We start from the raw sequence: 14,631 nt of genomic DNA, 5'->3' as shown, positions 1-14,631 counted from the left end.
AACACGACCACCTGTAAATTGTGATGTATAGGTGGCCCACTGTGGAATCCTACATAGGCAGCCCTCAAACATTGTACATGCAACAGCCATTGGAACACAGAATGTCAACACCTGCAGTACATGCGCCTATCAGCATCTGTTGGTGCTGTGTGTATAGGTTCTCAGGTACATCGATAGGTACACGCCCGATTGTCAGAGGCACAACACCAAACGGGGCAAACAGTGTCTCCCATCGCCACAACATTGAGTAAGCAACTGTCGCTTACTGGAGCAGAGGCAATCATGGGAGCACATGTGTGTAAGCACTGTCCTTCACACACTCAGCATGGATTCCCCGCTGCGTTAATGAGGGGCTCCACATAATGTAATCATGGATGTTGTGTCAAGGCAGGGGATGTACCCATGACAGGTATTCGTCACCCCAGCATGCTGCACCCACGGTCATATGAAGGTGTAGCACATTATCGGGTGTAGCTCATTGTGATATACATACCCAATGCCGGAGTACATCCAGTAAACATCACATGGACATACCATTAACTGAACTCATCAATATGTAAACTAACGGAGTTATCCATGTGAGTGCAGTGTGGAGTAACTGCTGTAGTGTACTCCACATACAAAATGACATAATATGTATACAACCCCCAGATGTCCAAGTGGTATATGCAGTGACCGTCGTGTATGTTCCTGGTCCCACGTCCTGCAAGGGATGTAACGTAATCCCGACGGCACGGGTAATGCATTCCTGATGCAGGTCATCAGAATATGTGTAGCACAAGTTAGCGGGAATATGCATTGCCCACTGCTGGTAAGCGATGTTTAAATACGACTATACGGATATGCGTGAAACAGGGCTAAGCTTCACCGATCACTGTGCAGATCACGGTCAATGATGTACAGAACAGGTGAAACCAGCATTAGTCACCCCTGAACAAATAGCGCTTGCTCTGAAGGGTAAAATGACCACTGCCAGGATTCGAACAGGCAATCATGTATACAATCACCCAACACTATTGCTAGCCAAGATGTACATACGGTAGGGTTGCCACATTTCAAATGACCAATGTGGGACATATGCCGGATGTCTGCAGGCTGACACATACACCCGGCCAGTACAAAAACCAGAACGTCAGTGTTTTGCATAGATAAAAGCTTATTCTAGTAATGGTCGTAGGTACGTGTTGCATGTTCTGTAACATGTAGGTGGTTCAGATACAGAATAAGTGTTGTATGCAACTATTACATAAACTATAGGGAATATGTTTGTCCCAAAGTCGCAGGACATTTGCCATGTTCACAAATATTTTGCAGGACACAACTGCACAAAGCGGGACTGTCCCTCGCAAAGTGGGACGGGTCGTAATCCTAACCTATGGCAGGTGTGTAATGTGACAGGTACAGACACAAACGTGCGGAGTCCAGGAAACACAGTATACACCGACAAACACACAATAAAAGGTGTAGAGTGCCTGTGACCACCCCTGTCAGAGATATGTATATATATAACAGTAGAACCGCGAGCTATATGACGATAGTAAGGACATGTAGTCACCGCTGCCAGCGGTGCGGTCCACGTAGGTACCATGTACAACTGTGTTTGTGAGTGATGTAGCCTGTGTATGTGTGTGTTGAGAGTGCCATATGTGTTTCCATGTGACTGTAATGTGTGTGTGTGTGTGTCCGCATCGTGTAATGTAGGTGCCAACTCGGAGGTAGATGATTACGGTAGGTGCGGGTATAGCTAGCACTAGGCATGCGGTAAACACCTGTCCCATATTGGGAGGGATAGCCCCTCCCTGGGCAGGTGTGTCCTGACATGAAACATTACAAAGGGCAACTGTCCGAGAATTTAGGACATTAGTATGTCCCAAATATTATGCAATAGTTGCAGGAAATAGTCATGCCTGTATGTAAGAAACGGAAATGTTACATGCAAACTGATAAGTAGGCAAAGTCCAAGAGTAATAGGTATGTAATGAGGATATAAGTATGTGCTATCCTGTGTACTGACCGTGGTTATATGTCAGCCTGTAAACACCACTATGTGATCTGCAAGTGTCCAACTATGGCCATATGAAAAGGCGGCAAGCCATGCCACAGAGGGTCAGACACCAACACCACTGCAATGACTGCAAATATCTAGGACAGACATACACGGGATAGCTGTCATTTAGAAATATCCCTGCACATATCGCCGTACATCCAGTGGTATGGAAGTATCAACCTCACCTGCATACCATATAGAAACCAGTAAACAACGGCCCAAAGTAAAATCCCGTAACAGAAGTCTACTAAGTGATACCTCTTTAATTAGGGAAGGAGCCCCCACACATATATATGGACTATGTAGAAATGCAAGCCCCACAAACTGTATATGCTAAGTACACCCGCCTACATCCCCCACACTGGAAACAATAGCAATACAGACTTTAATTACAGCACAAACATCCAGTTAGTCAATTACATCTGCTGAACCATTAACATACCTTGTGAGAAACATATTTAAAGGCGCCATGCAAAATTGTATCCGTTGTATAATGGAACAAACGGTGATGTTACAGGTGTTGTTTGCAATAGTCCGTTATCAGACGGGTGTGATGACAGGTACAGTCACATGTAGAACCACATACTCAAGCCGTCACACACAATCCATGGGGGACATGACTCCAAACTACACTTGGCTCCACACATAGCAGTTGCAATTGCACACAACAAAACACAATACAGGCTGTCTCCCCAAAGGTAGGGCAAATGGTAAATGCCCAAGTGGAGAATTCAATTATACCCCACTGTTGCCACGTAATTGGCGACTGGAGTAGCTGCACAGCTGAAGTGCACGTAATTAGTCACACAGAAACACCAATTGGTGGCAGTAAACCACATGTTGCAGGTATCGACGTAAATAAGGATGACTTGCCAGATATGCAAACCGTATGCTCATACTGTAAAACAGTTTAAAGAGTGATACAGAAGAGCGAGATAGAGATGAAATACCGGAACAATATCAAGGTATGTAGAACACTCGGTATGTAACTGTATGTATAGCATGTTCTGTATTAACTTATGTCAGTGTATGTATAGCCTGGTTTGCAGTAAGTAAAAGTGTCCGCAATGCATAAAGTGGGAAATGGTATTTATGTAGTGATGTCTTGCTGATCATACTAACGCTTGTAGAAGTTGTGCGTCCAGCAGTGGGCCACAAGGTAAACAGCACAGACACCACAAGGGTTGCAACATGAGGGCTTTAAACAGAACAATGCCATACGACCCACCGTCAGTGGCAGGGTATGTCCAACAAGTACGTGCCATAGCAGGGGATAGTATATGTGGATATACTGTAACAGTACACATGTGTATGGGCATATAACGACAATGACATGTCTAAGGTGGTCCCGCTGTGCAAGTATGCTTTGCATTATGGGATACCATGTAAAATATGTGTAATGTATAGTATAGTAGATTGATATGTCAGATATGCTACACAGGAGAACAGGCATATTATGCATACCAAAGGTATCGTATAGTGATGTGAGTAGTAGTTAATTAATTTATTTATAAACAGTTATGATGAAATAAATAATGTAGACCACTCTGTTCATTTGCAAAGGATGCAAACATTTCTCCCATACTAGAATAGCAGAAGAGATGTGACAGACAAACAAGAACATGGTTGGCATGTACAATAACAGGATACATATGGCCTGTAGTCATGGGACATTGTAATAGCGTGACAACTAATCTAAATGGAAGGGCTACTCCAGTAACCATGCACAAAGGACATGTAATAGCTCCACAGGTTCATAGTGGGGTACCATGCAGTCTGGCGAGTCTATGTGTAACAACAACTACAGTGTTCACACCAGTGGCACCTCTCTAGGGTAGTGTCCTGTGAACAGAAGAGCCATGTGTAACCTGCATCTCTGCACAGTACAGCCACTGCAGTGATCCCTGGCGTACATGTGTCCACCATCCACCAAGTGAGGTATCACATGAACAGTGCTACTGAGTGTCCCTGCGTGATGTACATAGGAATCTTGTTCCAAAGCATGGTGAGTGTCCGGTCTGGGAATGCAACCCCCAAGCACATCCCACACATTGTTGCGTGTGTGCACATATCCATGAGCATGATGCTCACAGTGGCTATTGTTTATGTCGCGTATGCGGAGTATTTCCATTAACATAGTTGCAGACATGGGCCCTGTCTTTGCAGCAGAGGTCACCCCTGAGTATGTAGTCCGCAAATGTGTACAGACGTGGTGTCTGTACTTCAGCCGCATACTTTAACTGTCATAGCTCAATAAACGTCATGGCGTGTTAATGTCATGTTATGTAAAGCTGTAGCTGTTGTGTAAGGTACACCCTAAGCGGGGTGTTGTACCCTTGAATGTGTGTAGAAGTCTGGTGTTCAGAGGTACAATGGGTGCCTATGCACCAGCTATACACCCAGTACAGACAAGTGTGGACATGTAGAAGGATATCCACGCCACAGTGGCAATGTGGTAATCACAGGAGTGTGTGCGACATACATGTGTAGTACGAACATGTACAATGTGACATGTATGTAGGGGACTAACACCTATGTGATAACCAGTGGGTGGATGGTGTACTGCAAAGGTGACGTTCATACCTAGTGTCATGCAGGTTGAGGCCATGATGTTCATATCAGGTATCCGTCACAGTGACACCCATATGGATGGGGTCAGTATCAGCTGGTGGATCAACAACGGTGCTTGGTATGCAGTGGTCTGTAAATCTAGGCAGGGAAGGTCCCTCTGTGGTAGGCTGTACCTCAGGGAAGCATGTACCTAACATGAGGGCCCCATGACTGAGGACTGTGGTATGCCAAGTGTAACTGAAATGCAGTATGTGATATGGTATGCTACCCTCAGTGTGTGTGTGTCCCGTCCATTAGCCACTTTGCATAACATCCTGAAACATATGCTTTGATGTGCAGGTGGATGTGTATGTTGTCAATACCAGAATGGAGAACGGTGCTGAAAGCCAGCGAAAGGACATTGTAGGCTGTGTGGACCCCCGTGTCGTCATCATCTACTCTGGTCACTGTATGAAAGGAGTTCACCAGGTGTAGGAGGCATGCTGTGGCCCCAACAAGACAAACCCGGCTGGCATCAAAGGACTGGAGCACAACAAAGTTTCAGCGAATGATGTCCATGATGATGTGCCCTATAGCCGTGCAGAACAGTCCAGTCAGGTGTGTAGGGCAATAGTCCCAGTTGTGCATTGCGGCACCACCTGTGTGGAGTGTAACTGTTGCTGTGTGCCAGTCAGGGGCCACAATGTCTGGTACAAGGCTATTACTGAATATGGTGTCCCAGTGGGGAGACATGTCGTTCAGAGGTTTGTGGACATCACAGCCTAGGATGTTGTAGGGTGACAAGGGGCCAGTGTCCCAGGACATATAGAGTGCAGGTCAGTACTGTGTAGGTGTGACCGCAGGGACACCGCAATGTTCCTGCAAGGAATGTGGCCCCGTAGGGAGAGAGAGGGTGTAATGTTAGCATTGAAGCCATCAGACAGCATGTTGCCAACATCACCTGTTTCTGTCATGATGCAGAGTGACAGTTGTATGTGTGAGCAGATGTGGGTATCGCATATGACTACTGACATACCATCATAATGCCTTGTGGTACATCTCGGAATGTGTCGCAGTAATCTGTAAGTAGCTAGTTATGGAGTATGTGATGAGGGATCCCGTGGCCCTACCGAGGCTGACCAGTGAGTTACCCCACCCATGGGAATGTACACCACTGTGCAACAGCCCCCACCTGTTGTTGTAAAGTATGTCCATGGAACTGTTAGGAACTGCACCCCCAGAGTGACGTCTGTTATCTGCTGTGTACTATCATGGCTCTGTGTGGAATAGCATGATCCATTTTGTCGTGTATGTGCTAATGAAGTGCACTGGGGTATGTCTCAGCATTTGTATGTGCATTGTCCACCTGCACGTGTGACATGACGTCAACTACCGCTGTCATAAGACATCTGTAGTAGGTGTTGTAGTACTCTTGTACTGTGTATGCCGTGAAGTGTGTGGTGCCGGTATGTGGCTAACAAGGGTGAGTAGCATATGCTTGGATTCCACCAATGAGGGGATAACCCCAGGTGTGGAACAGCAGTCACATGTTGGTAGTGTCCATGTCAAGGATACTGTTGGTCCTGGAGGTGGTGTGTATGGGTTGATCCAGCCGAGCGGAGGTTATGACTCACGGACAGTGTACACCTAATGTGTCAGTACATGTGTGGCTAACACAGTTAAGTGTGGGTTACTGTCAGTCTCACATCAGTAGCAGCAGTATGAGCCCAACTGTCCAGTACACCATGAAATGAGGTCTGTTAACCATGGGGTATGTTGAATCCGCAGCCTGTAACACTGTGTATAGCAGTTCCGGACACAGTAAATTGCACGTGGAGCACCTGTGATGCATTGTGCTAAGTAACCAGCCGGGATGTGTGTACAACATAGTGGAATATGGGTACACCTCAGCTGTGGGTGTGCCAGTCCAGGTACGTGCCTGAGAGGTACGGTCTGTCTATAACCAGTCATTGCAGGTGTGCTCTGCAGAGCCTAGCGGCAGGTCCCAGTCACTGCAGAGATATTGAAGTGGTGCAGTATCAGGTGTGCCTTGCCTGCGTGCATCACAGAGGATGATGTCAAGCATTGTGTTACATGACCACATGTTTCCCTAGCCAGTTCCCATTCTGGAGGTGACTGTTATTGGACACTGTGCAAGACAGGCAGTATAAAAGCGGCAAGAGTCCAACATGTGATCCGTACTCCCAGGGCTGGCAGGTGCAGGTCAACTGTGCCAAAGCATCATGTTGTTTGACCAGGTCTGTCAAAGTGGACAGATACCAGACGCCTGTGGAATGACAGCAGAAGCATGGGCAACTTGTACAGTGGTAACAGGTCCAGATGACTGCAAAATGCTCCCCAGGGCTCGAACCACACCATCAGGGCTACAAGACTGGTGGGTTATTGCATGTCCCTGCACACGTAGTCTGTGCCCTGAGATACAACTTCAGTCACACAAACATGGAAAATGACAGTCACATTGTACCTGCTGAGGTGTGGCATGGGTGCATACGTTATGTCGCAGAACCAGTTACCCGACAGCAGGATGTAAGTGACTATCGCCTTGTGTAACCTGCTGAGTGGAACAGCAGTGTGACCGCCGACAGAGTCACCTATGACAGGTGTGTTGTGTATGTTATGACATCCTATTGGCTGTATGTGATGGGCACACGTGTCTGTGGGCTATAGGATGGTGTGGGTGTGTTTGGCGATGTGGGCTGCCATTGGTGCCTACACAGAGTATGGAGGGGTACTGCACAAGGTGTCTCCGTATGTGTGGCCTGTGGTGGGGATCATGTGGGACTATGTGATGAGTGGGGTGTGTTGCGAATGTTACACATCCCCACATGACTGTCAGGTGCAGTCAGGGTTGGTGACAGTATAACCCCCAGCAGGGCTGCATATGTGCATCCCCCACAGGCTGTACTGTTGTATGTTGGGAGGTGTGCATTGACTGTGTACATGACAATAGCTCTATTGCCACATGTACAGCATAGTCATCATATAGACAGGCAATAGCACTGGTACGTGCTGGTTGGACATGCCTGTATATAACTGGTATGTGCCAGGTGGACATGCCATATAAATCACCATGTCTCATGAGATATTTATTTTTATTTTACATTTGTTAACCGGGAAATTCCGACTGGACCAGGTCCATTTTCAGCGGAGGCCCGGGGAGAAAAGCTCCAACATCAAGTTATACAAATACAGTACATCCAGCATAATACACAAAACAGGTTACATCATGTATGCTGAGCATAGTAATATAACAAGAATTAATAAAAAACACTCCAGGTAAAAGATATAGAACATGGGTAAAAAGACAATGTCAGTCATACTTTGGTAAGAAAAGAAAATATATCAAGTAAGATTCTACAGTTAAAAGTACCCTTTCAGATGACCAAGCCTACAGGGGATCAGAGCTCCAGCATGTGATCAGAGAGGAATTTGGGGAGTTAATAGTAGTATGGGTAGGGTTATGTGATACAAGGGCATAACCATGTACTAAGAAGGTGCGATTTGAGGGAGTTTTTGAATATGGATGTGGAGGGTGCAGTGGACACAGATAGGGAAGAGAGTTCCAATTTCTGGCAACGGTGTGGGAGTAGAGCGCTTTCCCTGCATTATTGTTAGCCTTGGTGATGGAGAGGAGAGATTTTTCACTGGATCTTAGGTATCGGTTTGTAGTATAGATAGTAAGTAGGTTGGATAATGAGGGTTTTTTCAGGATATTTGAGAATATTGTAGGCTGTGCCCAGCTGGTGATAGTTAAGTAGCTGTGGTAGCTCAAGCCATTTTAGTTCTTTTAGTGCAGCACAGTGATGGGTTCTATAGGTTGAGTTAGTAGCAAACTTGGCTATTTTATTGTAGCATGATTCTAGTTTGTCTAGGTCACATTGTCTGATTTGGGTAAAGATTGGTGCTGCGTATAATAGAGTTGAGAGGAGGTGGCTTTGTGCAAGAGTGACTCTTGCTTTTTGTGAGAGAAAGGACTTGTGCCTGTATAGGGAGCCTAGTTTTTTGTGCACTAGTTTTATGGTATGTGAGATGTGAACATCAAAGTGGAGATTATTGTCTATTTCAATGCCCAGAAGTTTGGTGTGGTTAGAAGGGGAGATGGTGGTGCCGTCATTAGAGGTTATGGTAAAGGAGAGGGTTTTTATCTATTAGGGGTAAATAGTAGCAGTTTTGTCTTTTGGGATTTAGAATTAGTTGGATCCCAGATATCCATTTTCTACTGAGATAAAGGTATCTTGAGTGAGTGTACGTAGGGTGGTGGGAGATGAGGCGGAGCAGATCAGAGTTGAATCATCTGCATATTGTATGAGTGTGGCATGTTGTGTAGAGCATTTGAGGTTATTTGTGAAAATAGAGAACAACAGCGGGCCCAGTATAGAGCCCTGTGGGACACCTATGGTGGCTGGAAGTTGTGTAGACAGAGTTCCTTTCCACTGGACTGATTGTTGCCTGTCAGACAAGTAGCTTCTGAACCAGGCTATAGTAGAGGAGGTGAAGGATAATGATGTTAGTGAGTCTAGTAGAATGGAGTGGGAGACCATATCAAATGCTTTTGAGAGGTCTAGGAAAATGGCTGATACATATTTGTTATCATTCCTGTGAAGGTTTATATAATTAGTGAAAGATAAAAGGGCTGTGGTAGTGCTGTGATGTGGACGGAAACCGTGTTGTGTTGTAGATAGTAGATTGTGTGTGTTAAGAAATGTCATCACTTGCAAGTGGATGCATTTCTCAAGAATTTTGGATAAGGGGCATAGGATGGCAATAGGTCGGTAGTTGGAGAATTCATAAGAATTACCTCCTTTATGGAGAGGAATGATGCGAGATACTTTACAGAGTTTGGGTATGTAGGATTCTAGTATGGAGCAGTTGATAAGGATGGAGACAGGATATGATAAGGAGTCACTAGCCATTTTAGGTATGCAGCAAGTATGTTATTAGCTGCTAGTGTGGTTGGCTTTAGTTTTAGGAGGAGTTTTTTGATAGTTGAGGTGGGCACTGGTGATAGGCTGAAAGAGGGGGTGGTGTGGAATAGGTTATGTTGTGACTGAGGTAGACTGTTTTTGGTTATTTGACTGGACAGGGCCAAGATGGATTTAGTAAAATGGTTATTAAATTGAGAAGCTGTGTCTAGGGTATTGTTAGTAGAGATGGGTGCTGGGGTTGTGGTTTTGCCTGGCTTTAGTAGGGAGTTAATGGCATGTCAGAATTTTTGTGGACTATTTGAATATTTCCTTTGGGCGCTAAGAAAATAGTTTTGTTTGTTTATTTTGGATTCAGCCTTGGCTTTGTTCCTAAGCTGTTGATAGTATTGTCTGGAGCTAGGGGTTTTGTCAGTTTTCCAGATTTTCCAGGCTTTATCTCTAGCTTTTAGTAAGGCTCTGGTGTCTCTGTTTAGCCAGGGTGCATAGTTGGCTTTAACTCTGATCTTTCTGCTGGGAGCTAGACTATTAAGGATGTTAGAGAAGGTTGTATTGAAGTAGTCTACTGCCTGGTCTAACCCGAGTGTGCGTAGTGGTTCCCAGTTGCAGTGGCTTAGGACAGTATTTAGGTATCGTGGGGTAAGGTTACTGTCATCTTGTACAAATTTGTAGACTACTGGTTTGGGGAGATTGGAGTGTTTCTGGAGTAGGAAGGTGGGGAGATGATCACTTAAGTCATCTGGGAGGCAGCCTACTGTATAGTTTTGTTTGGGATAGTTGGTTAGTGTCCAGTCCAGTATGGATTCTCTCTTTGTTTTCTCATCTATTCTAGTTGGTTCTTTAATTAGTTGAGAGAACCCATATAGATTGATATGTGTAGAGGGGCTGCTGGAGTTACAGGTTGCCCAGTCAGTGTTAAGGTCTCCTAGTAGGATCGTTTCCTGAGGTAGATTGTCCTTTGTCCAGTGTAGGATGTCTTCTATTATGAACGAGTTGTTGCCTGGAGGTATATAGCAGCATATTATATTAATCTTCTTGGTGTTTCTTATGGACAGGACAGAAAACAGGACTTCAGCAGTTTGAAAAGTGGGTGGTGTGGTGTGCAGGAGCTGGAGGTTAAGGGTGTTTTTAAAGAGAATGGCTACTCCTCCTCCTTTCCTGTTTGTTCTATCAGATCTAAGTGTATTATACCCTGGGGGAAGAAAGACTTCATCTTGGATACTGGGTGTAAGCCAGGTTTCTGTAATGGCGAGTATATCAGGGTTGTAGTGGGCTATGAATGCATGTAGGTCTGTTAGCTTATTGGTAATACTTCTTATGTTGAGATTTAGGATTAGCAGGTCAGATGTTTGTCTAGCTGAGAGGGGACCTGGATTTGGGTGAATGTCACCAGAGGTTAGCAGAATTTGTAGGAGTGTCAGTATGTGTTTTTTAATATTAATTGTTTGCGAGCTTGGTCTATGAGAGTTTTTCTTAGTGTGATGAGATGGTGTAATTTTTGTTAGTGAGTAATATGTAGTTGTAAGATTTATGATTGTAGGGCAGATGTAGAAGTGTGAGTGAGTTTGAGAGGGTGGGCTAGTGTGGGTAGTGTGATAGCATTTGTGCAACAGTAGATCTGTTTGTAAGGAAGTTAGGAAGGTTAGCGATAGTAGAGCTAGTGATAGGGATGTGAGTGTGGGTAACATGATACTACTTTGAGTGAGAAGTACAACTAGGATTCCTGGTTGGTTGTGTGTCAGGGTAGTGTTGTGTTGCCTGGGAATGTGTTTTAGGAGTGGGATCAGTGTGGGATATAATTGGATTGGGGGGTGGGGGGAGGTAGGATGAGTGGGTTGGGCTAGTTATTAGGGAATTTGGGGTTGGATTACTGGTCAGGTGATTAGGGGTTAGAATAAAAGGAGAAGTCATGGGGGCGGGTGGGAATAGGGGGCAGGGAGGGGAGCGGAGCAAGCCCGAGTGCAGCGAGGGCGAGCGAAGCGGGCTAACACTAAGTGTTTCTTTAGGCTTTGATAAGTATGTAATGTTAGCTTAAATTGTAATATGTTCAACTGAAATTTTAACTGTAATTTAATATGTTTGCACGAAGTTATAGGCTATGTTATGGGCACAGAGTAAGCGAAGCGGGCTAACACTGACTAAGTGTTTCTTTAGGCTTTGGTAAGTATGTAATGTTAGCTTAAATTGTAATATGTTCAACTGAAATTTTAACTGTAATTTAATATGTTTGCACGAAGTTATAGGCTATGTTATGGGCACAGAGTAAGCGGGCTAACACTGACTAAGTGTTTCTTTAGGCTTTGGTAAGTATGTAATGTTAGCTTAAATTGTAATATGTTCAACTGAAATTTTAACTGTAATTTAATATGTTTGCACGAAGTTATAGGCTATGTTATGGGCACAGAGTAAGCGGGCTAACACTGACTAAGTGTTTCTTTAGGCTTTGGTAAGTATGTAATGTTAGCTTAAATTGTAATATGTTCAACTGAAATTTTAACTGTAATTTAATATGTTTGCACGAAGTTATAGGCTATGTTATGGGCACAGAGTAAGCGAGCGGGCTAACACTGACTAAGTGTTTCTTTAGGCTTTGGTAAGTATGTAATGTTAGCTTAAATTGTAATATGTTCAACTGAAATTTTAACTGTAATTTAATATGTTTGCACGAAGTTATAGGCTATGTTATGGGCACAGAGTAAGCGGGCTAACACTGACTAAGTGTTTCTTTAGGCTTTGGTAAGTATGTAATGTTAGCTTAAATTGTAATATGTTCAACTGAAATTTTAACTGTAATTTAATATGTTTGCACGAAGTTATAGGCTATGTTATGGGCACAGAGTAAGCGAAGCGGGCTAACACTGACTAAGTGTTTCTTTAGGCTTTGGTAAGTATGTAATGTTAGCTTAAATTGTAATATGTTCAACTGAAATTTTAACTGTAATTTAATATGTTTGCACGAAGTTATAGGCTATGTTATGGGCACAGAGTAAGCGGGCTAACACTGACTAAGTGTTTCTTTAGGCTTTGGTAAGTATGTAATGTTAGCTTAAATTGTAATATGTTCAACTGAAATTTTAACTGTAATTTAATATGTTTGCACGAAGTTATAGGCTATGTTATGGGCACAGAGTAAGCGAAGCGGGCTAACACTGACTAAGTGTTTCTTTAGGCTTTGGTAAGTATGTAATGTTAGCTTAAATTGTAATATGTTCAACTGAAATTTTAACTGTAATTTAATATGTTTGCACGAAGTTATAGGCTATGTTATGGGCACAGAGTAAGCGAAGCGGGCTAACACTGACTAAGTGTTTCTTTAGGCTTTGGTAAGTATGTAATGTTAGCTTAAATTGTAATATGTTCAACTGAAATTTTAACTGTAATTTAATATGTTTGCACGAAGTTATAGGCTATGTTATGGGCACAGAGTAAGCGAAGCGGGCTAACACTGACTAAGTGTTTCTTTAGGCTTTGGTAAGTATGTAATGTTAGCTTAAATTGTAATATGTTCAACTGAAATTTTAACTGTAATTTAATATGTTTGCACGAAGTTATAGGCTATGTTATGGGCACAGAGTAAGCGGGCTAACACTGACTAAGTGTTTCTTTAGGCTTTGGTAAGTATGTAATGTTAGCTTAAATTGTAATATGTTCAACTGAAATTTTAACTGTAATTTAATATGTTTGCACGAAGTTATAGGCTATGTTATGGGCACAGAGTAAGCGAAGCGGGCTAACACTGACTAAGTGTTTCTTTAGGCTTTGGTAAGTATGTAATGTTAGCTTAAATTGTAATATGTTCAACTGAAATTTTAACTGTAATTTAATATGTTTGCATGAAGTTATAGGCTATGTTATGGGCACAGAGTAAGCGGGCTAACACTGACTAAGTGTTTCTTTAGGCTTTGGTAAGTATGTAATGTTAGCTTAAATTGTAATATGTTCAACTGAAATTTTAACTGTAATTTAATATGTTTGCACGAAGTTATAGGCTATGTTATGGGCACAGAGTAAGCGAGCTAACACTGACTAAGTGTTTCTTTAGGCTTTGGTAAGTATGTAATGTTAGCTTAAATTGTAATATGTTCAACTGAAATTTTAACTGTAATTTAATATGTTTGCACGAAGTTATAGGCTATGTTATGGGCACAGAGTAAGCGAAGCGGGCTAACACTGACTAAGTGTTTCTTTAGGCTTTGGTAAGTATGTAATGTTAGCTTAAATTGTAATATGTTCAACTGAAATTTTAACTGTAATTTAATATGTTTGCACGAGCTATGTTATGGGCACAGAGTAAGCGGGCTAACACTGACTAAGTGTTTCTTTAGGCTTTGGTAAGTATGTAATGTTAGCTTAAATTGTAATATGTTCAACTGAAATTTTAACTGTAATTTAATATGTTTGCACGAAGTTATAGGCTATGTTATGGGCACAGAGTAAGCGTGCTAACACTGACTAAGTGTTTCTTTAGGCTTTGGTAAGTATGTAATGTTAGCTTAAATTGTAATATGTTCAACTGAAATTTTAACTGTAATTTAATATGTTTGCACGAAGTTATAGGCTATGTTATGGGCACAGAGTAAGCGAAGCGGGCTAACACTGACTAAGTGTTTCTTTAGGCTTTGGTAAGTATGTAATGTTAGCTTAAATTGTAATATGTTCAACTGAAATTTTAACTGTAATTTAATATGTTTGCACGAAGTTATAGGCTATGTTATGGGCACAGAGTAAGCGAAGCGGGCTAACACTGACTAAGTGTTTCTTTAGGCTTTGGTAAGTATGTAATGTTAGCTTAAATTGTAATATGTTCAACTGAAATTTTAACTGTAATTTAATATGTTTGCACGAAGTTATAGGCTATGTTATGGGCACAGAGTAAGCGGGCTAACACTGACTAAGTGTTTCTTTAGGCTTTGGTAAGTATGTAATGTTAGCTTAAATTGTAATATGTTCAACTGAAATTTTAACTGTAATTTAATATGTTTGCATGAAGTTATAGGCTATGTTATGGGCACAGAGTAAGCGAAGCGGGCTAACACTGACTAAGTGTTTCTTTAGGCTTTGGTAAGTATGTAATGTTAGCTTAAATTGTAA

The sequence above is a fragment of the Protopterus annectens genome, chromosome 1.part0 (assembly GCF_019279795.1).
Source record: "Protopterus annectens isolate FY-2018-M chromosome 1.part0, PAN1.0, whole genome shotgun sequence".
Lineage (NCBI taxonomy): Eukaryota > Metazoa > Chordata > Ceratodontiformes > Protopteridae > Protopterus > Protopterus annectens.
This window is presented reverse-complemented; position numbering follows the sequence as displayed.